This window comes from Aquarana catesbeiana, linkage group LG03 (assembly GCF_042186555.1).
Source record: "Aquarana catesbeiana isolate 2022-GZ linkage group LG03, ASM4218655v1, whole genome shotgun sequence".
Lineage (NCBI taxonomy): Eukaryota > Metazoa > Chordata > Amphibia > Anura > Ranidae > Aquarana > Aquarana catesbeiana.
This window is the reverse complement of record NC_133326.1, coordinates 737,244,156-737,271,934: the sequence shown is the minus strand read 5'-3', so window position 1 is coordinate 737,271,934 and position 27,779 is coordinate 737,244,156. Positions and strand designations below refer to the sequence as shown.

General features: G+C 46.1%; 1 pseudogene; it reads left to right on the top strand.

The window, feature by feature from the left end:
* Positions 1-27,779, top strand: LOC141134395 (alanine--tRNA ligase, mitochondrial-like; annotated as a pseudogene).

Genomic DNA, 27,779 nt, shown 5'->3' with positions numbered 1-27,779 from the left:
ATGGAAGAATATGGGAAACTCTCTAACTTCAAAGTAAATACTACCAAATCAGAAGTACTAGATATAAACCCCAATAAGACAAGAGATCAATCATATCAAGAGCATTTCCCGTTTAGGTGGGAGAAGGAAGCTTTAAATTACCTAGGAATCAAAATCACATCATCTGTAGAAAAGCTATACCAAGTGAATTATATACCGCTTATAAATGAGGTAAAAACGGAATTAAGCAGAATACAGCAGGGGCAAGTATCGTGGGTGGGAAGAATCAATATTTTTAAAATGGTTCTATTACCAAAAATAACATACAAAATGCAAATGCTCCCAATCACGCTCCCACCCGCATACCTCAAAAGATTACACTCAATGATATTAAGGTTTATTTGGAAAGGGAAAACACCATGTTTAAAATATACTCAATTAATAAATACTAAAAGTAAGGGGGGGTGGGGAGCACCTGACATTGGTAAATATTACGAGGCTATTGCACTTTCGAGAGTGGTAGATTGGGTTAAAAATAAAGGAAAACAATGGGTAGAAATTGAAAACAAAATTAATAATATAAAATTACACAAAATAATATGGTGTCCACCAAAAATAAGAAAGTATAACACAGAAACACACGAAATCACTAGACATGCACTTAGAATATGGGACCTTATCCACAAAAGGGAACACTGGGAATATAATTAATTGTTAATGTCACTAAAGGATGTAGAGTATTTTCCTCCGGGAATGGAAGAGTGTTTTGGTAAATGGCTCCTAGACGAGAATGTGCAATTGAAGGATGTAGTTGATAGGGGTAAAATTTGTTCATTTCAAGAGCTTAAAAATAGAGGAGATAGAGTAAACATTAACCCATGGAGATATGGTCAACTAAAACATTTTGTGGAAACCCTACCGCAACCAATAAGGACAATAAAAAACTTACTCCCTCTAGAGAAAATCTGCATGGAAACAGACAAGAAAGGTGGATTCTCCCGTATATATAAAATACTGGTAGAGTTGAGGAGGACAGACAGCCTGGGTTTTATAGATAGATGGGAGAAGGAGTTAGGGCTAACATTTACAGACGCAGAGAAAGATATGATATTGAAACGACTCCTGACCACGTCAGTTAATTATAAGTTACTAGAGTTAAATTATAAGTGTATGACGAGAATGTATATGACTCCGGATAGGATGCACAAAATTGATGGGGAGAAATCGCGGCTTTGTTGGAGGGGATGTAATGAAATAGGGACGATGGCTCATATGTGGTGGTCGTGTCCTGAGATAGGAGATTTCTGGGAGGAAGTTAAAAAATACACCAAAGAGATCACAAAATTTGATATCCCAAAGGACCCTAGGGTTCTTTTATTTCATTTGAGCGAGATGCCTACGAAAGCCTATCTCGGGACTCTTCTCCCCCATTTTGTAGATGCAGCTAAAAGCCTAATTTCTAAAAACTGGAAAAGAAAAGAAAGACCATCCATGAGGGAATGGATGAAGAAAATAAATGAGATACAGGATTTGGAGTACTTGAGGTTCAGTGAAGGGGTAAAAATGGAGGTGTACAGAAGAAAATGGGGAGTTTGGGAAAAATTTAAAAAATCTATGAGAGCGGCTGAGATGTGGACAACCTAAATATCAGAGAAGGTGGATCCCGATCCAGAGGAGAAAATGGAAAATTAGATGGGAAGCTAATAGAAAGACGCAGGTAGGGAGGAGGTACAGTCTCGGGATGGGTGGGTGGGAAGGGGAGAGGAGGGATAGGGAGGAAGAAAAGCATAATAAAGGTAGAAACAGAGGGGGGGCGTACTATTGTATTTCCCTTTGTGATATGAAGTATTGTAATTAAGAAAACAGACTTAAAGCCATAATGATGTGATGATTAATGGGAAGTGTTTTTGAATACTTATTTGAAAAGACTTATTCCCTACGGTAAACCTTCTCGCTGACGTGGCAAAAAAAAAAAAAGAGGACCTGTCATCTCTTATTTCTATTACATGAGATCTCCAGAAAGAGGACCTGTCATCTCTTATTTCTATTACATGAGATCTCCAGAAAGAGGACCCGTCATCTCTTATTTCTATTACATGAGATGTCTCCATAAAGAGGACCCGTCATCTCTTATTTCTATTACATGAGATGTCTCCATAAAGAGGACCCGTCATTTCTTATTTCTATTACATGAGATGTCTCCATAAAGAGGACCCATCATCTCTTATTTCTATTACATGAGATGTCTCCATAAAGAGGACCTGTCATCTCTTATTTCAATTACATGAAATCTCCATAAAGAGGACATGTCATCTCTTATTTCTATTACATTTGATCTCCATAAAGAGGACCTGTCATCTCTTATTTCTATTACATGAGATGTCTCCATAAAGAGGACCTGTCATCTCTTATTTCTATTACATGAGATCTCCATAAAGAGGACCTGTCATCTCCTATTTCTATTACATGAGATGTCTCCATAAAGAGGACCTGTCATCTCATATTTCTATTACATGAGATCTCCATAAAGAGGACCTGTCATCTCTTATATCTATTACATGATCTTTCCATAAAGAGGACCTGTCATCTCTTATTTCTATTACATGAGATCTCCATAAAGAGGACCTGTCATCTCTTATTTCTATTACATGAGATCTCCATAAAGAGGACCTGTCATCTCTTATTTCTATTACATGAGATCTCTCCATAAAGAGGACCTAAAAAAATGACGTGGGGGTCCCCCTAAATTCCATACCAGGCCCTTCAGGTCTGGTATGGATATTAAGGGGAACCACGGCCAAGATTGAAAAAAAATGGCGTGGGGGTCCCCCTCAAAGTCTATACCAGACCCTTTAGGTCTGGTATGAGTTTTAAGGGGAACCCCGCGCCAAAATTTAAAAAAAAATGGCGTGGGGTCCCCCAAAAAATCCATATCAGACTCTTATCTGAGCACGCAACCTGGCAGGCCACAGGAAAAGAGGGGGGACAAGAGAGCGCCCAGTGGTTGTGGGGGTCTGTGGGCGGATCCCACCCCCCTGTGTGAAATGGTAAGGCATTTCACAAAAAACTGTCAAAAATGTTAAAAATGACAAGAGACAGCTTTTGACAATTCCTTTATTTAAAGTCTTCTTCTTTTCCATCTTCTTTCTTCTATCTTCTTTCTTTTATGTTCCTTCGGTTTTTTTCCTCCATCTTCTTCTTGCCCTGGTTCTTCCTCCGATCCTCTGCTTCTTGCTCTGGTGTTCTCCTCCGGCATCTTCCTCCGCGGCGTCTTCGTCCCTTCTTCATTCTCGGGCCGCTCCGCATCCATGATGGGAGGCTCCCGCTGAGTGACGCTTCTAGTCTTCAGACACTTCTTAAATAACGGAGGGCGGGGCCACCCGGTGACCCCGGCCCCCCTCTGACGCACGGGGACTCAACGGGGACTTCCCTGTGGCATTCCCCATGACGTCAGAGGGGGCAGGTCACCTGGCTGCAGGTAGCTATATTGTAGGTCAGACTGTGCAGGGTACACAGTACAGTAGCTGGAAATACTTCAATGAGCCTACACAAGCAACTGGCTGCAGGTAGCTATACTGTAGGACAGACTGTGCAGGGTACACAGTACAGTAGCTGGAAATACTTCAATGAGCCTACACAAGTACCTAGCTACAGATAGCTATACTGTAGGTGAGACTGTGCAGGGTACACAGTACAGTAATTAGAAATACTGTAAAAACACCTGCCTGCCTGTCAGCATATTAGAGAAGAACAGGATCTAGCTAAACTGAAAACAGTATATATATATATATATATATATATATATATATATATATATATATATACAACACCTGGGATGCATATATATATATATATATATGCACAATACACTGTAACTGCAGCTAACTGACTCGACCTGCCTACTCTATCTAACTTAAATCAAATGACACTGTCTGTCTCTCTCTCTCTATCTATGAAAACCAGAACACACTACACAGGGCCGCCGTGCAGGCGGCCTTATATAGTGTGGGGCGTGTACTAATGCCCCTGAGCCATAATTGGCCAAAGCCTCCTTGGCTTTGGCCAATTACGGTTCTCTGTTCAGATGGCACTGTGATTGGCCAAGCATGTGGGTCATAGTGCATGCTTGGCCAATCATCAGCCAGCAATGCACTGCGATGTCGCAGTGAATTATGGGCCGTGATGCCACTCCAATTCGGTGCGAACGGCCCATATTGTTCATAATTCGGCGAACGACCTAACAGCCGATGTTCGAGTCGAACATGCGTTCGACTCGAACATGAAGCTGATCCCTAATTAGGATATTAATAAGAACATTGCGTTTTTAAATGAATATAATATTCATACTGATATATGTAATATTTGATTTAGAAGTTAAAGGAAACTTATATTGTATATGTTAAATGGTTTTACATATAGCTCCTCTTGGCCCACTCCTCCGGAATGTCAAAGTTTAGTGACGTAATAACCCCACCCTTGTGGGAGAGGTGGGAGGAAAGATATGTCCCAGGAAAGCCCGCAATTTTCTGTAGGACTACAAGTCAATTAAGAACCTTTCCTTTTTAGGAAGGAGGGGTCAGATTTTAGGAGAAGGTGGGGGCTGAATTTAGGAGTATAAAGCTAGTAACAGAGAGTTTTGGGAGACACTCACGCACACCTGGAGGACATTGCTGTCACATCTACACACACACATCTGATTCAATCTTCATCTTAAGAATATTATACATTATTATTAATGACATTCTATACTTTGATATTGTTCTTGTAATATTTTGCTATTTTTATTATTAAATCAATTTTTGTGTTTTTACACGAGAACTGAACGGACTTTCCTTGAACTTTCCTCATCAATATGAATTATTGAAATATTAATATTATTACCGTAAAAACGAAAATACAACATACTGACATTTATAGGTAAAGGTGATCCAGGGAATATCTGATTGCCTCTCGTGGGATCAGGAAGGAATTTCTCCCCTGCTGTAGTAAATTGGATCATACTTTGCTGGAGTTTTTTCACCTTCTTCTGGATCAACTGTGGGTGAAGGATTGTGTGTATTAGATTGTGTGATTTTTTTATTAATTAAAATATTGATAGTCTGATATTGTAACACAGGTCTCTTATATTGTAATGTGGGCGTGTTCTCTAATAATGGGAGGCATGTTCTGTAGTAATGGAGGGTGTGTTCTCTAGTAATGGGGGTGTGTTCTGTAGTAATGTGAGGCATGTTCTCTAGTAATATGGGGGTGTTCTCTAGTAATGAGGGTGTGTTCTCTAGTAATATGGGGGTGTTATCTAGTAATGGGGGTGTGTTCTTTAATAATGTGGGGGTGTTCTCTAGTAATGGGGGTGTGTTCTGTAGTAATGGGGGGCATGTTCTCTAGTAATTGGGGGCGTGTTCTGTAGTAATGGGGGCGTGTTCTGTAGTAATGTGGGGTGTGCTCTCTAGTAATGGGGGTGGGTTCTCTAATATTGTGGGGCGTGTTCTCTAGTAATGGGGGGTGTGTTCTGTAGTAATGTGGGGCTTGTTCTCTAGTAATGGTGGAGTGTTCTGTGTATTGCAGGGCAATGCGCATCCTGAACTGCACAGGGAAAAGTCACAGGTAAGTCACTTTAATGAGATATTGATTAATAGAGAGCGTCTACTTTCCCAGCAGGTAACATCAGCACCCAATCGCCAGCATGCACTTCTAAAGGGATGTTGGGGATGTGTTCTTTCATGGGAACAGAAGTACAGTGCCTGACACCAGCCCTAAAGGTCACACCAACACACGACAAAGGGCAAAAATGATTGACAGCAGAGAATTCTAATAACTGTAAGAGGTGGGCCAACACCAGTATGGATCAGGAGGGTAGGGAATTAATGAGGGGCTTTGTGCTGGAGTACCTGAGCTTGCTACTCCTCATGAGTGGACCATAGAGCTGCTCCTCTCTCTGCAATGACATCCAGAGGCTTTGATTTGATGTACCTGAGCTAGCTGATCCTCATGGGTGGACCATTGAGCTGCTCCGCTCCCTGCGGTGACACCCACAGGCTGTGTGTTGAATTACCTGAGCTAGCTGATCCTTGTGGGTAGGCCACAAAGCTGTTTCTCTCTCTCTCCAGTAACATCCAGAAGCTGTGTCTTAAAGTACCTGAGGTAGCTGATCCTCATGGGTGGGCTACAGAACTGCTGCTCTCTCTGCAGTGACACTCAGAAGCTGTGTGTTGGAATACCTGAGCTAGCTGAACCTTGTGGGTGGGCCATAGAGCTGCTACCTTCTCTGCAGTGACACCCAGAGGCTGTGTGCTGAAGTACTTGAGCTAGCTGTTGCTCATGGGTGGGCCATAGATCTGCTACCTTCTCTGCAGTGACACCGAGAGGCTGTGTGCTGAAGTACCTAAGCTAGCTGTAACTCATGGGCGGGCCATAGAGCTGCTCCCTTCTCTACAGTGACACCCAGAGGCTGTGTGCTGAAGTACCTGAGCTAGTTGTTCCTCATGGGAGGGCCATAGAGCCGTTCTCTTCTCTACAGTAATAACCAGAGGCTGTGTGCTGAAGTACCTGAGCTAGGTGCTAAGTAATGGAGAGATTTATTTCATTTCAGATTATGAGAATCCTGGATGAGATCGAAGAGGCATTTTTAACTTTCCTCCAGGGGCGGCGCCGCATCATAGAGTGCACTCTACAGCAGGAAGGTGCCGGTAAAATATTTCCCAGTTAGTGTCAGCAGCCACCCTGTGATGTCATGATACAAGCCAGATATAAAATATATATTGTACAGATGTAGGAAGTCCATATTCATGGAGAAAAGGATAGTTCTGATGATTGCAGGAGCGTACCTGAGAGTAGAGAGGCAGCAGAGGGCACCAATGGGGTAGAGAGGCAGCAGAGGGCACCGGTGGGGTAGAGACGCAGCAGAGGGCACTGGTGGGTTAGAGAGGCAGCAGGGGGCACGGGTGGGGTAGAGAGGCAGCAGGGGGCACGGGTGGGGTAGAGAGGCAGCAGAGGGCACTGATGAGGTAGAGAGGCAGCAGAGGGCACCAATGGGGTAGAGAGGCAGCAGAGGGCACCGATGGGGTAGAGAGGCAGCAGAGGGCACCAATGGGGTAGAGAGGCAGCAGAGGGCACCGATGGGGTAGAGAGGCAGCAGAGGGCACTGACGGGGGTAGAGAGGCAGCAGAGGGCACCGATGGGGGTAGAGAGGCAGCAGAGGGCACCAATGGGGTAGAGAGGCAGCAGGGGGCATGGGTGGGGTAGAGAGGCAGCAGAGGGCACTGATGCGGTAGAGAGGCAGCAGAGGGCACTGATGGGGTAGAGAGGCAGCCGGGGACAAGGTGGGGTAGAGAGGCAGCAGAGGGCACCGATGCGGTATAGAGGCAGCAGAGGGTACCGGTGGAGGAGTGTAGCAGGCCAGACAACAGCAGAGCATACCAGAGGCTTTGTGGAGACATAGGCTCAGCTCAGGAGTAGTGATGGAACCTGAAAGAAGACCCTGGATCCTGGGAAAGCTTTTCATTACATAGGGAATACAGCCAGGTCTACAGACCCCACAAGAGGAGTAAACTTCTGTAACATCACCCACATCTAGCAGAGGGCGCTCTGATTCACACTTTTTGTCTCTCTGTTTGCAGCGGGTGTGGCGTGGTCTCTGTTCCATAATCTGGGCTTTCCTCTGGACCTCATTGGCTTGATATTGGAGGAGTGGGGCTCTTCTCTGGACAAGGCAGCCCTGGAGGAGCTTGCAGAGGAGGAGGAAAAGGTCAGAGGATATGTAGGGTCTGCCATTGTATATACAATGTTTATATATAGTTCTATACTTTCTTTATAATAGAAGATACATGGTAAAGTTCTATGTGCAGCTCGTAGATCTATAGTGCTTTGTCTATGTTGTCTTCATTATTATCGGGGCTAAACATTACATAATATGTCTTTTTAGTCAGAAATCTGAACTTTTCTGAACGTGTCACGTTTACTACATATAGCCAGCAGGGGATGCAATGGATTCAGCTTACAATCATTTTACTACTATGTTGTGAATAGCCTGTAGTCTGATCTGGTGTGAAAACCCTCCATTCCTTCTCTTGGCATATTATACCAGGACATACTTGGTGTGACCAGAAGGTACTTGGTATATTCTACCAGGATGTTCTTGGTGTGACCAGGAGGTACTTGGTATTTTCTACCAGTACATGCTTGGTGTGACCAGGAGGTGCTTGGTATGTTCTATCAGAACATGCTTGGTGTGACCAGGAGGTACTTGGTATGTACTACCAGGACATGCTTGGTGTGACCAGACGGTACTTGGTATGTTCTACCAAGACATGCCTGATGTGACCAGGAGGTACTTGCTATGATCTACCAGGACATACTTGGTATGTTCTACCAGGACATGCTTGGTGGGACCAGGAGGTACTTGCTATGGTCTACCAGGACATGCTTGGTTTGACCAGGAGGTACTTGCTATGGTCTACCAGGACGTACTTGGTATGTTCTACCAGGACGTTCTTGGTGTGACCAGGAGGTATTTGATATGTTCTACCAGGATGTGCTTGGTGTGACCAGGAGATACTTGGTATGTTCTACCAGTACGTAGTGGGTGTGACCAGGATGTAGCTGGTATTGTGAAATAAAGTGTGTCCCTTAGTGATAGGACTTCCACTCTCTAACAGAACTACAGCACAGGGGGTCCTGGCTACTGATGACTCCCCGAAATACAGCTATACCCTGGGGATGATGGGAAATATGGTAAGTTCAGTCTTACATCTCCAGCCTGGTTAGTATACTATTGTAGGGGGAGGGTTGTGTACCATATGGTCAGGATGCTGGCTCTTGGTATGGTCAGAGTGTATCTAAGAAGCACTAATACTGAGGTACTGATATTGGGTTATTGTTACTGAGGTACTGATACCGGGATATTGATATTTGACTTGATACATCTAGAGAGTGACTGGGGTTCTCTGTCTGCAGTGTTCAGTCCCTGCCCGGCCACTATCCTGATGCTGTACAAGGACCAGTCATTACACAGTGCGGTCAGCAGAGGTCAGCACTGTGGGGTCATCCTGGACCGGACCTGTTACTACGCTGAGCAGGGGGGACAGAGCTCAGATCTGGGGTACTTTGTGCATGAATACATAGATATTAAAGGAGATATAAATGGCGCTGCCCTCTATGTTGCTTGTTAAATAATAAATCTATAACCTAAATGTAGGTATCTGTGGCATATAGGAACTACGTCACTAAATGCCGTAAGCAGGTCCCAAGATAATCTTAATAATATGAACGAAAATTTTTTTTTATGTAAACAAGTATTATAAGTGTAATTAGACTAAAGTGCAAGTGTATATAATATTACATGTGTCGTTGTGTTAATAGGAGTGACTCAATACACTTAACACCACACAAAAGAGAGAATTATTGAAGATTGGATAAAAATAAGACCCCAAGGTTCAAAAGTATTGGGAAAAAATGGCGCTACAAAATAAAATAAAATAAAGAAACCTAAAGTGAAGAAATATCAGTGCTAAACCTAATAAACCAATAACAGATAATAAGTGGGTTAATGCTATGGGGTGGTGGGTGTCCCCCAAAAATATATAATAAATGCGGTTGGAATGCACGCTCGCAATTTCGATGCTGGTTCGTTCCTTGCATACAGCACAGCCTGATTAGATTTAAATACAATATCTGGCTTATTTCATTATTTTGTAGCGCCATTTTTTCCCAATACTTTTGAACCTTGGGGTCTTATTTTTATCCAATCTTCAATAATTCTCTCTTTTGTGTGGTGTTAAGTGTATTGAGTCACTCCTATTAACACAACGACACATGTAATATTATATACACTTGCACTTTAGTCTAATTACACTTATAATACTTGTTTACATAAAAAAAAAATTTCGTTCATATTATTAAGATTATCTTGGGACCTGCTTACGGCATTTAGTGACGTAGTTCCTATATGCCACAGATACCTACATTTAGGTTATAGATTTATTATTTAACAAGCAACATAGAGGGCAGCGCCATTTATATCTCCTTTAATATCTATGTATTCATGCACAAAGTACCCCAGATCTGAGCTCTGTCCCCCCTGCTCAGCGTAGTAACAGGTCCGGTCCAGGATTTCTGCAATTAGACCCTTAGTGGTACTAATTTGAGAGAGGCAGCAGCCCACTGATTGTCCTAAGCGCGGATTTTTGTATATATACTTTGTTCATGAAGGCGAGCAGGTAAGAGATTCCCTACAACGGGTAACATGGATCAATCCTTTCTATATTACATGGAGAGCTAATACCAAGAGATAGCGGAGGGCGCCAACATAAATCCCCAGCAACAGCCCCTCCCCCAAGGGCAAATGACTTCTGCCCCCCAGGGCAGCGATGGCTTACAGTAAAGAACCCCTTCCTGTACGGATCACCTCTCTTCCATTTATATAGCACTTTCAGTAAAGAAGGTATCCCTTTACTGATCACCACTCCTCCATACACAGCTCTTACAGTAGAGAATCCCTCCTTGTACTGATCACCTCTCCTCCATAAGATAGCTGTGTACAGACCTTGAGAAATCCTTCTATTGACCATGCACCTTTTCTGTGCTCCACACAGGACGTCCTGTTTCCGGACCTACACGAGGTGATGGCCACGGAACACCTGAGGGTTGGAGATCGTGTGGTGCTGTTCCTGGACGAGGTATCTGTGGGAAGTCCTGTGGGTGTCCTCAGCTGCTGGGCTGTGATCTCACTATGCTCCTGGCACAGCACACTGCGTGTATGGAGAAGCACACCGCCACCCATCTGCTGAACTTCACCCTGCGCCAGGTTCTGAGGGAGAGCGCGGCACAGCGTGGGTCACATGTCACTGCTGAGCAACTGTGGTTTGATGTCAACGTCATGGTGAGGAGCGGGATAACACGTAGTGGTAGGAGCCAGAAAACTGCAAGCCTGTTCATTGAAGGGAGAAAATCTGTGAGGTAAATTGCCCAACCCCTAGTAGGATGGACACTAAGGGAAAAGTTGCTTCTCCCCCAGTTATCATTGCCTGAGGGAGACAGACACTGGAAATCCTCCTCTACTAAGTGTCTCTTCCACTTCTTCCCAGTTGGAGTGGACTCTTCCCTGGTTAGTGGTGGAATTGGGGGGCTCTTTCTCCTCACTGGTTAGTGGTGGGATTGGGGGGCTCTTTCTCCTCACTGGTTAGTGGTGGGATTGGGGGACTCTTTCTCCTCACTGGTTAGTGGTTGGATTGGTAGACTCTTTCTCCTCACTGGTTAATGCTGGGATTGGTGGACATCTCCTCCCTGGTTAGTGGTAGGATTTGTGGATTCAATTTCCTTCCTGGTTAGTGATAGGATTAGTGGACATCTACTCCCTGGTTAGTGGTGGGATTGGTGGACATCTACTCGCTGGTTAGCGGTGGGATTTGTGGACTCTTTCTCCTCCCTAGTTAGTGGTGGGTTTGGGGGACTCTTTATCCTCCCTGGTTAGTGGTTGGATTGGTGGACATCTCCTCCCTGGTTAGTGGTAGGATTGGTGGACATCTAGTCCCTGGTTAGGGGCAGAATTGGTGGACATCTACTCCCTGGTTAGTGGTGGGATTGGTGGACTCTTTCTCCTCCCTAGTTAATGGTGGGATTGGGGGACTCTTTCTCTTTCTCTTCCCTGGTTAGTGGTAGGATTGGTTGACTCTCCTTCCTGGTTGGTAATAAGAGTTCCACATTTGTTTTTTTTTGCACCTGCTTACATGGAACCCGCCAAAACAAAAAAAAGCAAACTATTAAATCTTCTGTAAAGCCCCTCCCATGAGGTCTCAGGGAATAATGCCTCTCTGTTGTGTTCTCAGAAAGCCCCTCCCAGGAGGTCTCTGGGAATGTCCCCTTTCTGGGTGTTTTTATGCTGACAGATTATTTGTCCCTTTTTGTATATTCTCTCACGCAGTTTGCATATTTTAGGGGACGGTGAGCGGTCAGCAGCTGCAGTGAGTTGAGAAGAAGTTCCAAGACGTGATTGGACAGAATCAGGAAGTTTATACTGCGGAGATCCCACTCACAGATGCCAAAAGTATCCCGGGTCTTCGCAGTGTGGACGAGGTATGTCATTTACATCACAATGCCCTGAATGGGTGTAATCCATCGAGAGTCCGGGGAGAGAACTAACAAGTTTGTTTACGTTCGAGAATCAGAACAACAACCCCTCCAGAACTGTAACTCCTCCCTCTTCTCGAAAGCACTTACTCCTCCCCCTTCAAAGCAGTGACTCCTTCTCTTCCAGAGCAATGACTCCTCACCCTCTCTTTATAGCAGTGACTCCTCCCCCTACCTACTCTGTTCAGGCTCTGTAGGAAGTTTTCAGTCAGAGAGTGACAGTCTGAAAGGAAGCAGCTTCCGCTGTGCACCGTCTGTAGATAACCCACAGTGCTTTGGGAATTCCGTGTTAGAAGTACGTCTGTTAAATGTTTATTTGTGAAGCTTCTTTCTTGTGAGAGAAATTCAAAATTCATATTTTTTGCTATATTTTAATTGGACCAAAAACTTCTAATGGATTTGGGGGTGTAGTGCTCTATCCTCCACTATCTAGTCTGGGAACCCTTTCCTTTCCTGTTTGTGATGTATCAATACCTCAGCCACCAATCAGATACAAACCTCCTTTAAATCTCTGAATCTGATTGGTAGTATATTAGGAGAGTGGAAGGATTTATGAAGAAGGCCACCTACACCACATGTCAGTTTCCCTCTGGAATCTGTCTGCAGGGATTGCACAAAACTTAGTGTTTTTCCACTTTTTTTTTTTCCTAAATTATGATTTTTATTGAAAAAAAAAATGTATTCAAACAAAAACATGTGTAGAATCATTCAAGTTTTGTATACAACATATATCATCTGAAAAAAGCAGTCACATTGCTACTAATATAACGAAAATCTAGACATAAGCCATTAGGCAGATAGAATGGTATCCAACGAGAGGTCAGTTCAGAGGAGGGGTACATCAGCGGGGTATAAGGAACTAATACCAGGATTAAGGTCCGAATGTTCCCACAGATCCCAGATTTTTGAAAATTGCGGGAGGGTATCATGTACAATTGCAGTAAAGCGTTCCATTCTACAGATCTGCTCCAACAATTTTGGGACCTGTGAGAGAGAAGACTGGCAGGTGGAAAGCCATCGTAAAGGTATTGACCGTTTTGCAGCAAGTAAAATAAAGGTGGCCAATTTTTGAGCACATTTAGAGAGGCCAGGGATCGGTAGACCTAACAGAAAGTGGACAGGATTCAGTGGGAGAGAGACACTAAACAAGTCCTGTATAAAGGTCTAAATGGCCATCCAAAATGGGCATATTAGGGGGCAGTCCCAAAAAATGTGGAAATGCGAGCCAATGTCTCCACGGCATCTCCAGCATACCCGAGGAGTATTGGGATCATATCTATGCAAAATTTCAGGGGTTTTATACAAAAAAAAATAATATTTTATAAGCCGTCTCTTTTTGTTCCACACATTGTGATGATTTGGAAATAGCCTCTTCTGCCATTGAGGGAGAGAGATAGAGCGATTTACTAACTGGGACCATTTTTGCATATAAGAATGCATATAAGAATAGAAAGTGTCGGTAATAGGGGTTGCGTTATGTAAGAACCTGTATGTAAGAACCTGTAGATGTCAGTAATAAGATGTGTTTGATATGGTCCTTGAGCACATAGAAGTTCAAATGGGGTAGGTTTATCAAGGCTCAAAGTAGAGGATTTAGAGGCAAAGTAGTGTCTAATCTGAAGGTAGGAATAAAATAATTGTTTACGGATATGGTATTTCTTTTGCAGTTCTTCAAAGGGTAGAAGTGTATGGGTGAGGGGATGTACAATGTTTCGAAGCTGGAAAATGCCTGCCTGTGTCCATGGAAGCACTCTACTGTATGATAGGCTGTCAGGGATATCAGGATTGAACAACACATTTAACAGCGGAGGACATGGGGATGCGAGAGAGAACTGACGGGAGCATTTCTTCCATGTGGCAAGGGAGAACAAAATTGGGCCTAGGCATATGCTTCTAAGTTGGCCTATGGAAGAGTTCAGATCCGACCAGATCATGGCACAGGGATGTACCGGTCTAGTGATGCTCATTTCAATCTCTGCCCATATGTTGGGTGCCATTCTGGAGGACCAAGTGATAATTGTTTTAAGATGTGTGGCAAAATAATATTTAATAATATCTGGGGCTCCCAACCCGCCCCGTGACTTGGGGGCAAACATTACTGAGCTTGCGATCCTATGTGCTTTATAGTGCCAAATGAAGTTAAGAAATGCTCTCTACATGGCTTTAAGTTGTGACATGGGAATAGGGATCAGGAGGGTATCAAATAGGTAAAGGAGTCTTGGCATTATAGACATCTTCAGGACTAGGGATGAGCCGAACACCCCCCTGTTCGGTTCGCACCAGAACATGCGAACAGGAAAAAAGTTCGTTCGAACACGCGAACACCATTAAAGTCTATGGGACACGAACATGAATAATCAAAAGTGCTAATTTTAAAGGCTTATATGCAAGTTATTGTCATAAAAAGTGTTTGGGGACCCGGGTCCTGCCCCAGGGGACATGGATCAATGCAAAAAAAAGTTTTAAAAACGGCCGTTTTTTCAGGAGCAGTGATTTTAATAATGCTTAAAGTCAAACAATAAAAGTGTAATATCCCTTTAAATTTCGTACCTGGGGGGTGTCTATAGTATGCCTGTAAAGGGGCGCATGTTTCCCGTGTATAGAACAGTCTGACAGCAAAATGACATTTCGAAGGAAAAAAAAACATTTAAAACTACCCGCGGCTATTGCATTGCCGACAATACACATAGAAGTTCATTGATAAAAACGGCATGGGAATTCCCCACAGGGAAACCCCGAACCAAAATTAAAAAAAAAAAAAAAAATGATGTGGGGGTCCCCCTAAATTCCATACCAGGCCCTTCAGGTCTGGTATGGATATTAAGGGGAACCCCGGCCAAAAAAAAAAAAAAAAAAAGACGTGGGGTTCCCCCTAAATTCCATACCAGACCCTTCAGGTCTGGTATGGATTTTAAGGGGAACCCCGCGCCAAAAAAAAAAAAAAAATCGGCGTGGGGTCCCCCCAAAAATCCATACCAGACCCTTATCCGAGCACGCAACCTGGCAGGCCGCAGGAAAAGAGGGGGGGACGAGAGTGCGGCCCCCCCCTCCTGAACCGTACCAGGCCACATGCCCTCAACATTGGGAGGGTGCTTTGGGGTAGCCCCCCAAAACACCTTGTCCCCATGTTGATGAGGACAAGGGCCTCATCCCCACAACCCTGGCCAGTGGTTGTGGGGGTCTGCGGGCGGGGGGCTTATCGGAATCTGGAAGCCCCCTTTAACAAGGGGACCCCCAGATCCCGGCCCCCCCCTGTGTGAAATGGTAAGGGGGTATACTTACCCCTACCATTTCACTAAAAAAGTGTCAAAAATGTTAAAAATGACAAGAGACAGTTTTTGACAATTCCTTTATTTAAATGCTTCTTCTATCTTCTTTCTTCTATCTTCCTTCGTCTTCTTCTGGTTCTTCTGGCTCTTCTGGTTCTTCCTCCGGCGTTCTCGTCCAGCATCTCCTCCGCGGCGTCTTCTATCTTCTTCTCCTCGGGCCGCTCCGCACCCATGACATTGGGGGGAGGCTCCCGCTCTTCTCTTCATCTTCTTCTTTATCCTCTTCTCTTCTTCCTTCTTCTCTTCTTCTCTTCTTCTGTTCTTCGTTTTCTTCTCCGGGCCGCTCCGCAGCCATGCTGGCATGGTGGGAGGCTCCCGCTGTGTGACGGCGTCTCCTCATCTGACGGTTCTTAAATAACGGGGGGCGGGGCCACCCGGTGACCCCGCCCCCTCTGACGCACGGGACATGACGGGACTTCCCTGTGGCATTCCCCGTGACGTCACAGGGAAGTCCCGTCAAGTCACCGTGCGTCAGTGGGGGGCGGGGTCACCGGGTGGCCCCGCCCCCCGTTATTTAAGAACCGTCAGATGAGGAGACGCCGTCACACAGCGGGAGCCTCCCACCATGCCAGCATGGCTGCGGAGCGGCCCGGAGAAGAAAACGAAGAACAGAAGAAGAGAAGAAGAGAAGAAGGAAGAAGAGAAGAGGATAAAGAAGAAGATGAAGAGAAGAGCGGGAGCCTCCCCCCAATGCCATGGGTGCGGAGCGGCCCGAGGAGAAGAAGATAGAAGACGCCGCGGAGGAGATGCTGGACGAGAACGCCGGAGGAAGAACCAGAAGAGCCAGAAGAACCAGAAGAAGACGAAGGAAGATAGAAGAAAGAAGATAGAAGAAGCATTTAAATAAAGGAATTGTCAAAAACTGTCTCTTGTCATTTTTAACATTTTTGACACTTTTTTAGTGAAATGGTAGGAGTAAGTATACCCCCTTACCATTTCACACAGGGGGGGGGCCGGGATCTGGGGGTCCCTTGTTAAAGGGGGCTTCCAGATTCCGATAAGCCCCCCGCCCGCAGACCCCCACAACCACTGGCCAGGGTTGTGGGGATGAGGCCCTTGTCCTCATCAACATGGGGACAAGGTGTTTTGGGGGGCTACCCCAAAGCACCCTCCCAATGTTGAGGGCATGTGGCCTGGTACGGTTCAGGAGGGGGGGGGCCGCACTCTCGTCCCCCCCTCTTTTCCTGCGGCCTGCCAGGTTGCGTGCTCGGATAAGGGTCTGGTATGGATTTTTGGGGGGACCCCACGCCGATTTTTTTTTTTTTTTTGGCGCGGGGTTCCCCTTAAAATCCATACCAGACCTGAAGGGTCTGGTATGGAATTTAGGGGGAACCCCACGTCTTTTTTTTTTTTAATTTTGGTTCGGGGTTGCCCTGTGGGGAATTCCCATGCCGTTTTTATCAATGAACTTCTATGTGTATTGTCGGCAATGCAATAGCCGCGGGTAGTTTTAAATGTTTTTTTTTCCTTCGAAATGTCATTTTGCTGTCAGACTGTTCTATACACGGGAAACATGCGCCCCTTTACAGGCATACTATAGACACCCCCCAGGTACGAAATTTAAAGGGATATTACACTTTTATTGTTTGACTTTAAGCATTAATAAAATCACTGCTCCTGAAAAAACGGCCGTTTTTAAAACTTTTTTTTGCATTGATCCATGTCCCCTGGGGCAGGACCCGGGTCCCCAAACACTTTTTATGACAATAACTTGTATATAAGCCTTTAAAATTAGCACTTTTGATTTCTCCCATAGACTTTTAAAGGGTGTTCCGCAGCATTCGAATTTGCCGCGAACACCCCAAATTGTTCGCTGTTCGGCGAACTTGCGAACAGCCAATGTTCGAGTCGAACATGAGTTCGACTCGAACTCGAAGCTCATCCCTATTCAGGACATTGATGCGGCCCAAGAGAGAAATGGGATAGATATCCCATTGTCGCAAGAGCCAGTCGATGTCCTGAAAGAGTGAGGGATAGTTAGCTTGATATAAAGTTGAGTACGAGGAGGTTATGTTTACACCTAAATATTTGAGGGAGTCTGGACACCAATGAAAAGAGTAGTTTTGTTTGAGAATGATGAGATGTGAAGGCGGGATGTGTAGAGGTAGAGCTTATGTTTTACTTGTATTGATTTTATATCCAGATATAGAGCTAAAGTCCTTCAACAAAGCTATGAGATTAGGGAGAGAAATATGAGGTCTAGTCGACATCATCTGCAAACAAGGACAGCTTATATTCTATTTGGCGTAACAGAACTCCCCATATATCAGGGTGAATGCGAATGGCTGCAGCTAGGGGTTCTAGACAAAGAATGAAAAGGAGGGGGGATAAAGGGCATCCTTGTCTGGTTCCATTACTTAACGAGAAAGATGACGATAAGTAAGAAGCTTGTTGAACTTGGGATGAAGAACAGGAATATAGGGCACTTAGGGCTGCTATGAAAGGACCTTCAAATCCATAGTTGGAGAGGGTAGCAAACAGATATGGCCAGCTAAGCCGGTCGAAGGATTTTTGCGCATCAAGACTTAAGATTAGGGCTGGCCGGTATGTCTTGTTTAATAGGTCTATGAGGTCAACTGTACGTCTCGTATTGTCCCCTGCATGTCTGGCTCGTACAAAGCCCACCTGGTCCTTATGTATAAGCCTAGGGATTATATGGGATAGTCTATTATCCAGGACTTTTGTGAATATCTTGTAGTCTGAATTAAGTAATGCAATGGGCCTATAATTATCAGAGATGGAGGGATCTTTGCCAGGTTTTGGGATCACGGAAATATGGGCATGAAGAAATTGAGGGTGTGGTATAGTCCCTTTGAATAGTGAAGCAAATAAAGAGATCATATGGGGGCTTAAAATCGGTAGGAACGTTTTATAATAAGAATAAGGTAGACCGTCTGGGCCAGGAGATTTCTGGGTAGGAAGATGTTTAACTACCTCTTCCAACTCTTCGGGCGTGACTGCTGAATTCAGAGATGCGAGGTGTTCGGGTGAAAGTTTGGGTAGCTGTAGGTGTTCAAAGAATAGATTAAATTTCTCTTGTGTGAAACTATAGTTAGGATCTGTCTGTAGACAGTTATATAGTTGTTGATAAAATTCTCCAAAAAGTTTAGACATAGTAAAGGGGCAATAGGTGGGAGTTCCATCGGTTTGTCTGAGAAAGTCAGGGGAGGATTGAAAGGGACGGGGTTTTTAACTTGTTTACCAACATTTTATGAGGCTTATTTGAATATTCGTGGAATTTCTGCTTGGACCATAGAAGAGATTTATCAATTTTGCTCATCGTCAGGGATTTAAGTTGGTTTCGTAATGATACCACAGTCCGGAGTCCAACTACCGTGGGGGAGGTTAACAATAGTTTCTCAGCCGATCGGAGTTTAGACATAATAGACGAGTTTTGGAATGCTGCGTCTTTTTTTAGATGGGAACCTATAGCTATACATTGTCCTCGAAAGACGGCTTTATGCGCCTCCCACAGGGTGGAGGGCTCCGAGACTGTGCCTACGTTAAGTTGAAAATCCGTTAGTCCATTAGATAGGAGGTCTTTAGGTTCAGGGGTGCGAAGAAACATCTCATTGAGTCTCCAGTGACAGTTTTAGGGGAAGCAGAGGAGAGGTAAATGTCAAGATGTACGGAGGAATGGTCCGACCATGTTATGGGGTTGATTTCAGAAGAAACCGTTGATGTCAGGAGAGGTGTAGAAATAAAAAGGGGTCCAGTCTAGAATAGAGTTTGTGGGAGTGTGAATAAAACGTATATTGTTTGTGGGTGGGGTGTTTAACCCTCCAAATGTCCAATAGATTTTTAGCTCTCATGAGTTTACAAAATGATTTAGAGAGGCGGTTAGTTTTGGAAGGTGAAGTTGATGTGAACAATGTTCGTCTATCTTTGTCAGGAGACATAGTCACATTAAAATCCCCTCCAATCACCATAAAGAGTTGGGAAAATTTGTCTAGAGTGTCAAACATAGAGGATAGGAAGCTGATCTGACCAGAGTTTGGAGCATAGACATTGACAATAGTGAGGGATTGGTTGAGAAAAGAGCATTTCAGAATAATAAATCTGCCCTGGGGTCCAGGTGGGAAGATGTAACTCGTAGAGGGCAAAGTCGGTTAATCAAAATAGCCACGCCCGCCTTTCCAGACGGATCGGAAGCCAGAAAAGATGTCGGGAAGTGCTTGCTAGCGAATTTGAGGGATCCCCCAAGGCGGAAATGTGTCTCCTGAACAAGGATTGTGTCTGCCTTGGAAGTTTTAAACTCTTTCAAAGCCAGCCATCTTTTTTTAATAGAGTTTAAACCTTTAACATTATACGTCAGAAATTTCAGTGCCATAACAACTTAGTCAAAAGAAAAAGTGTTAAATATTTTATACAACATACGATAGTGTAGGGATTCCATGGTATTCTGTAAAAGAAATACATATCAAGTATCTTAAGAACATGTGCAATGGTGGTAGCAAAGTGACTGAGTGATGTCGATTCTATGAAGATTAGCAGCCTCCGGTTAAGAAAAAAGGGAACCTGAGGAAAAAAACAAAATGAAGAAGAAATAATAAAAATAAAAGTCAAAAGGAAAAAAAAATTCTCAACGTCCAACAAGTAGAAACCTGGAAGGCCGGATGCCACCAGGAAGCCCAGGTCTAAGCCATGGGTCAGGAGAGGGGAGCATGGGGACTTCCGAACATAGGGACCGGGAGGTCTCCCACCACTCTTCGGAGTAAAAATTGCCCTGAATCCAAAAACAAAAAATGAGCTATTAACAAACCGTTTATCCAGGGCAGCTGTAGTATAACAAGCCGCACATCCCCCGGGTCAGGGGGTGTATGAACCCACTAGTGGGTTGTTAACCACTCAAAAAAAAAAAAACACAGTGACTGGGTGTCAAATAAAATGGTATATTCAGCCTCAGTCAGTGGAAAGGGTACTCAAGTTGGAAATCTTGAGGCGTGGCGCTTCTGGGGTGTGAAATTTGACTTGGATGGCTTTTGTCTCACCGGTGTCCAAATGCGACTCAGAGCCATCGGTGGTTTAGGAGTAGTTGGGAGAGGCGGAGGGTCTGCGTCAGGGAGGGGTGGTAAACTCAAGTTGCACAGAAAGGTGTCACTCTCCTGTAGATCACGTAAGGAGTATTGTATGCCATCCCGCGATGCAGAAAGGTGAAAGGGGAAACCCCATCGATACATTACTTTGTGGAATTGAAGATGCAGGGTTAAAGGGTGAAGATTTCTCCTTCTCGCTAGAGTAATACGTGAGAGGTCGCTAAAGATTTGGATCTTGGATTTCTTGAATTAAATTCGGGATTGGTTGCCGGTTGCCAAGGTCAGAGCTTCTTTACTATCATAATAATGGAACCTCTGGGGTTAGCCCCTGTTGGAGGTTTAGGGGCAAGTGACTTGTGAGCCCTGTCCAAACGCCAGTCTATGTCAGGGATATTGGGGGGCAACCACATTGGAAAGGCTTAAAAGGTAGGAACGGAGGTCTTTACCTTCCACAGCTTCAGGAATACCTCTGAATCTCAAATTTTGCCTGCTGGGCTTGGAGCTGGGTGATTGTGTTTTTTGTGGTAGCATTGTCTTCCTCCAGCGCCTGTACATACTGCACAATCTCATTAAATTTATATTCTAGGGAGTCGGTGCGTTCTCCTAGTTGGTCAATTTCCCCTTGCAATTCTTTGGCTATTTTTTCCCCTTCTTGTGCGATGTTATGGGTGATAGCCTGGAGCAGGGAGTGTAATTTAGCATCTAAAACTTCTGCTGTCAGCAGGGGGAAGGTCCTGATGTAGGGGTGGGGGTAGTGTCAAAAAAGTACCTGTGTTTAGTTCTGATTGCTCCTGTAACGAGCCCCTTGCTCGCTCGGTTCCACTCTCCTGACACTCCTCTGCGGCTATTGAATCAGATTGCAGATCGCAACATCTGATGGTTCGGTCATCCGATGCTCCGGGACTAGAACTACAGCTATGTGCCATTCTAACCCAGTTGTGTAGCTCAGAACAAACACCAGGCAGGCTGTATGTAAGTTCAACCAGGAATCTCTTTTATTGAAAAATACAGGCTCTTTTATACAGTAAAAGAGGAGGTGTATACCTCCTGCTCATATTTCTCTGAACATATACCTGTGACCAGAAACCTAATTAACATGGGCTAATTAACTAATCCCTTTAGACAGTCTAGATGACTCAGACATGACCTTTAGTTAATTAACACAAACAACAATGTAGATCTAAGGACTCTTAGATCCCATACTAGAGACTTATTTACAATACACATTCTAGCAGGCAACAGACAGACAGGTGGCTGGAATTGACATCAGCATCTCCTAACAGTATTTGTCCCAGCATTATGAATCAGCCACTATTTCTAATATTTCAAATCCAGGGTCCCCAGAGTCTGTGTGTCCTGGGGGACCAGGACCCGAATCCACAGTAATACCACCTCAAGGGTCCCCAGGCATACAGCTCACAAAGAGCACCGTTCCCCCAAATGCCAGGGCCCACGATCGATCGGCAAGAGGCTAGCATTCAGTCCCCTCCAAAAGTCTCTCTCCCGGCTAGGTCTGTCACAGCTCCGAAGTGGTCTGTGTGTCTTCGAGGGCTCCCGAAGCCGTGGATGCCGGTCTACTTAGAAAGCAATCCATCTTGGAGGAGGCCTGAGGCTTAAGGGTTGCTGAGTAGTTGTGTCTTTGATCCCCAATTTTGCCCATGGGGTGTACGGTTGCTGTGGAAGGCTGAAGAGGTGACTCCTGTGTATATTGTAGCTATAGGTCAGTCAGCGGGGTCTTGGAGAGATGGTGTGAGACGGAGCCCCAATCTCACATGTCTGTCATGATCAGAATCTTCACATATCAAGCGTTTTGCTCTTTGAGGACATGAGCATAAGGACTAGTGTCTTTAAATCTAATTGTAGGGGGAGGAATGTCCCTTTAAAGGCCTCATGTCAGTTCAGTAGAGAGTGTGTTGTAGGGCTGACAAGTATCTGAAATTTGTGTTATAGGTGTGAGGGGTGAGTGGTAACTCAGGTGACTCACCAAGCTTAGTGGGATGAAGGTCAGCCGTGCATCAGGAAAAGTGGAAAGAAATGAGTTAGGGTGTCCCTGGAGTAGCAAGATGGCCGCCGTCCTCCAAAGGTAGGCCAAAGCCTAAAACTTTCCTAGGATGTGTCCTGTACAGTAGGTGGCAGGCCGCGGGTGTCTGGAATCAGCCTTTTCCTAAACCTCTGCCGGCCGTTAGGGTTTTCACACCATCCAACTATCTCCCAGAGGTGCCCGCTATAGGTAGGGATGTGTTGGCTGTCCCTCACACCGCCGATGGTGGAACTCGAGCCCGGGGACGCTGGAGGCTTCACAGATGGCGGTGGGCCGCGAGTGTTCGGAGCTAGCTTTCGCTGAGTTTCTGGAGTTTTTCCGTGTCCTCACACCGCCCGGTCCTCCCCAGGGATAATATCCACAGATGTAGGCAGGTTAGCTTCACTCCGCTCTGCTGATCACGGCACTTGAGCCCGGGGATGTTGAGGGCCTGCAGGCCGCAAGATGGCGGCGAGTCTCTGTTGTGTGGAGCCAGCCGTGGCCCAATAAAAACTCGATCGGTCAGCCGGACTCCGCAATTTCCCCAGGGGTTGATGTGGCAAATGTTCAGTGGCTATAGGGCAAAGTTTAGAAGCTCGCCGAGCTGTTTGTTTTGCAGGATGGCGTTGGATTGCGGAGGGCTCAGTGGAGCTTCTCAGCAACACGTCCTGTCTCTTCAGCGTCCAGACACGCCCCCCCATTTTTCCACTTTTGCAGCCAAAAAGAACTACATTTCCCATGAAACATTGGGCATGTGGTGATGTTGGTGGGTGGGAAGAGACAGCGCTGTCCGTATGGCGTAGCTGTCAGTCAGTGCCTGTGGATGGTCACCACCGGATGCTGTGCAGATTGTAACTGCCCACTCAAGGAAGTCCAACATAATTGGGAGACATTTACCATAGGGAGATATTGGCAGCAGCCGTTCGCTGTACGGTAGCGTCCCTCGGTCACATGGAGAGAGATATTGGGGGATAAGAAGAAGGAGAGTTTTTGTGATGGTAAGGCTGTACCTTGTATATAGAAGTGTTTGCTTTCTGGATGGAGTTCCGCTTTAACAGACAGACCGGTGGGTGGACTGTACAGGATACCATTGGTGGTCGTGGCCTGGCATTCCTCTACCCCTGGTCTCCTCATTTCTCCCCTCCCCCAGGTGTACCCAGATCCGGTACATGTGGTCTCAGTGGGTGTTCCTATTCAGGAGATGCTGAGTCCGGCCTCCAGAGCTGCTCAACAGACGTCGGTGGAACTTTGCTGAGGCAAGTAAGAGACATGTTTTTCTCAACTGAATATGTGTCTCGTTTGGTGTCTCCTTCCTGAAATTCTCCTGGATCGCCTTCCCTCTCCTGGTTCCTCCTGGGTTCTCCTGAGTACCCCTGCCCGAACTTTTTCTGGACTCTCTACCCCCGGATTCCTCCTGAGATTCCCCTGGTTCCCCCTTTAATCCTTTAATTTAAGATTCCCCCACCCCCCACTTTCCAATTTCTCCTGAGATTCTCTTGGATTCCCCAATATTCCCCACCACTTCCTGATTCCTCCTGAGGTCTCCTGGATCCACCCCTCCTGCCAATTCTTTTCAAACTTTTCTGGATTCCCTTTCTCTATCCTGATTCTTCCTGATATTTCCAGGGATTGCCCCTCGATTTCTCGAGATTTTCCTGGATTCTTCCACCTCCCCTTCCAGCCACCATTCTCCCCCACCATTCTCTCTCCTGAAATTCTCCTGGATTCCCTTTAGTTTCTTCTAAGATTCTCCTGGAATCCTCAACCCCACCGCCATGCTTTCCAATTCTTACTGATTTTTCCAAAGGTTTCCTGGATGCACACCCCTTTGTGATTCCTCCTGAGGATTCCCTCCCTCTATCCTGATTTTTCCTGACATTTTCATGGATCCCCTTGAATTCTTTGAGATTATCCTGGATTTCCCCCTACCCCAAGATTCCTCCTTAGATTTCCTGCCACCAGTCTCCCCCACCCATTTCCTCTAATACTTAATTTTCTCCTGTGTTCTATTCACCCATTGATTCTTCTTAGGGTTCTCCAAGACCCAACCCCTCTCACCTTTTCCTTTTCCTAGGTTTACCTCCAATTCCTCCTGAGATTCTCTGGGATCCCCTTCCTGATCCTCTTGAGATTCTTCTGTATCCCCTAGCCCCCCCTCCCGATTTCTCCTGAGGTTTCCTGGGTTCCCTAAATGCTCAAGACCCCCCACGCAATTCCTCTTGAGATTCTCCTGTGTCCACCAGAAATATTTTTCCTCAGGTTCCCTGGGTCCCCCTCCTGATTCCTCTTGAGATTCTTCAGTATCCCCTACCCCAGAGCCACTCTCCAACTCCCCCTGATTTCTCCTGAGGTTGCCTCAATTCTCTTGATGCCCTCCCCGGATTCCTCTGTATCACCCCCAGACATGATCCACCTCAGGTTTCCTGGGTTCCCCAAATGCTTATGACTCCCCTAACTCTTCCTGAGATTCTTCAGTATCCCCTACCCTACAGCCACCCCCAACCCCTCCAATTCCTCCTGAGGTTTCCTTGATTCACCTAATTTTCATAATCACCCCCCCCGGGATTCCTCTGTTCACCCCCCTAGACAGGTTCCTTCTCAGGTTTCCTGGGTCCCCCCAATACCTTCTGAGATTCATCTGTATTCCTTCCTAATTCCTGGGTCCTCCCCTGATTTCTCCTGAGATTCTCCTGGATCCCCTACCCTACAGCCACACCCCCCCCCCAATTCCTCCTGAGGTTTCCTGGATTACCCTAATTCTCATTGCACACACACCCCAATTCCTCTGATTCTTCCATTTCTCATGAACCACCCCACAACTCCTCATGAAATTTCCTGGATTTTCTCCGATTCCACCTGAGACACCCGAACCTCCCGATTCCTCTAAAAAATTCTTGTACCCCCCTACCTCTGCATTCATACAGAGATTCTTCTGGATCCTCCGATTCCTCCTGAAATTTTCTGTTTATATGCAGACACCTTCAGAAGACGGGAGCTATTGAGGATTTGGTGATCATCTCTGAGAAACCTCTGCTGAGAGGGATTGTCCGCCTTATCGCCGTTACCGGAGAAGAAGCCAGAGAGGTCAGATATCTGAAGCCACGCCAAGCACACATCCATCCAATTCTCTGCATGATACAATTTAATTATAATTATTTTAATTATTGATGATCATTAGGAATTAAAAATCAGTGAAATTTACTGTTATTTTGATCCTGTATAATAAAATATAAGACCTCCCAGGGTCACCTTCATCCTCTGATCTTCTCTACAGGCATGGGAGACGGGACAGGTTCTATGCAGGGAAGTGGATTCCATTGTTGAGCGGATGAAGATGATAACCCCTTCCCTGAACGACGCTCAGAGGTTGTCCAAGGAGGTCGGACTTGTGACAGATGTGAGTGAAGATTGGGGTGTCAGAATTCACACCGGAGGGGCGTTAGGAAACGGGTGATGCTATATCCCACAGCAGGGGGGAGAAATGTGGTCACATGACTTACAGACTAAATAGAAGGGGTACCGATGGGAAAAAAAATGTTGGACACTAAAATAAAAATAAGGAATTTCACATTGTCTCCCTTGATCACACATGTCCCCAAAAATCTATCACTGGAAGCTCCAACAAAGCCGCCATAACCTTGTCATTGTTCCTTTACTTTGCAGAGTGTAGACAGCGCCTCCATGCCCCAGTGGCAGAGAAAGGAACTACAGGCATCTCTCAAGGCTTTGCAACAATCGGCCAACACAGCTGTGAGGAAGACGATAGGGAGAAAGGTAAAGGAGGGGCAGGGCTATCTTACACATGGGGATAGGGACAGGGGATATTTTATACTGTGTGGCCGGATGACTTCACAGCTCTTCATTGGATGGAATCATCCCAGATATAGGATCTCCTGGAATAAAGCGGAATTCAATTCTGGGAGATCTCCTGCCACCAATCAGATTCTAATGCTCCTTTTCCCCCTCCCCCAGGCTGCAGAGAGAGTCCCGAGTCTGCTGGAGAGGCATGGCCAGCGTCCCATCATCGTCGACTGTGTGGAGGAGGAGTCTCTTCTGGTGTGATATCGCCATTTCCTCTCCTGATATAGAGAATCTTGTCCTTCCTCCCTGGAACTCCTCCTCCCTCCGCCTTCCTGGATCTCCCCCTCCCTGGAACTCCCCCTCCCTCCGCCTCCCTGGAACTCCCCCTCCCTGGAACGTCCCCTCACTCCTCCTTCCTGAAATGTCCCCTCCCTCTGCCTTCCTGGAACTCCCCCTCCCTGGAACTCCCCCTCCCTCCGCCTCCCTGGAACTCTGCCTCCCTGGAACTCCCCCTCCCTCCGCCTCCCTGGAACTCCGCCTCCCTCCTCCTCACTGGAACTCCCCCTCCCTTTGTCTCCCTGAACTCTTCCTCTGTGCTCCTCAGGCACGCTCCCTATCATCAGGCTGATTGTTGCTCCTTTCCTGGAACTCCCCCTCCCTCCGCCTTCCTGGAACTCCCCCTCCCTGGAATGTCCCCTCCCTCTGCCTTCCTGGAACTCCCCCTTCCTGGAACTCCCCCTCCCTCCGACTCCCTGCAACTCCCCCTCCCTCCGCCTCCCTGGAACTCCCCCTGCCTCCGCCTCCTTGGAACTCCCCCTCTGCCTCCCTGGAACTCTCCCTCCTCCTCACTGGAACTCCCCCTCCCTTTATCTCTCTGGAACTCTTCCTCTGTGCTCCTCAGGCATGCTCCCTATTATCAGGCTGATTGTTGCTCCAATCCAGTCTCAGGAGAGCCACCTGATGATAGACAGTGTGGTGGAAGAGCATGGAAGGACAATAGAGTGTCAGTGAAAGGTGTGGGAGTGAAGTCATCAGAGGTTGGAGAACCTCCCGTATTGTCTTCTCCATTTAGTAATGGTGGTGTGTGGTGCCCCCTGCAGGTCCTGATGAAGATGGTCTTCCTGCTGTGTGAGCAGTGCCAAGGCTCGGCGGTGATGCTGTTCAGCAGGCAGAGCTCCAGGAAGGTGCTGTGTGCATGTTAGGTGCCCAAGGTAAGGGGGCTTTTATTTCATGTCTGATCCATGTGTATTCAGGAATTCTGCTCATGTGATCTCTTCTCTCCTCCCCCTCAGGGCCCCTCCCCTGTTCTGTCTGGATTGGGCAGTGGTGGTCTGCTCAGCAATGGGTGGTAAGGCTGGTGGTTCGGAGGGATCTGCCAATGGAAATGGAAGCTGTGAGAACCTGGACGGGGTTCTGGAGGTGGCACTGAAGTTCGGACAGACAAAACTCAGGGACACCGGACATGACACGTGGCGGGCGGGAGAGAACTGA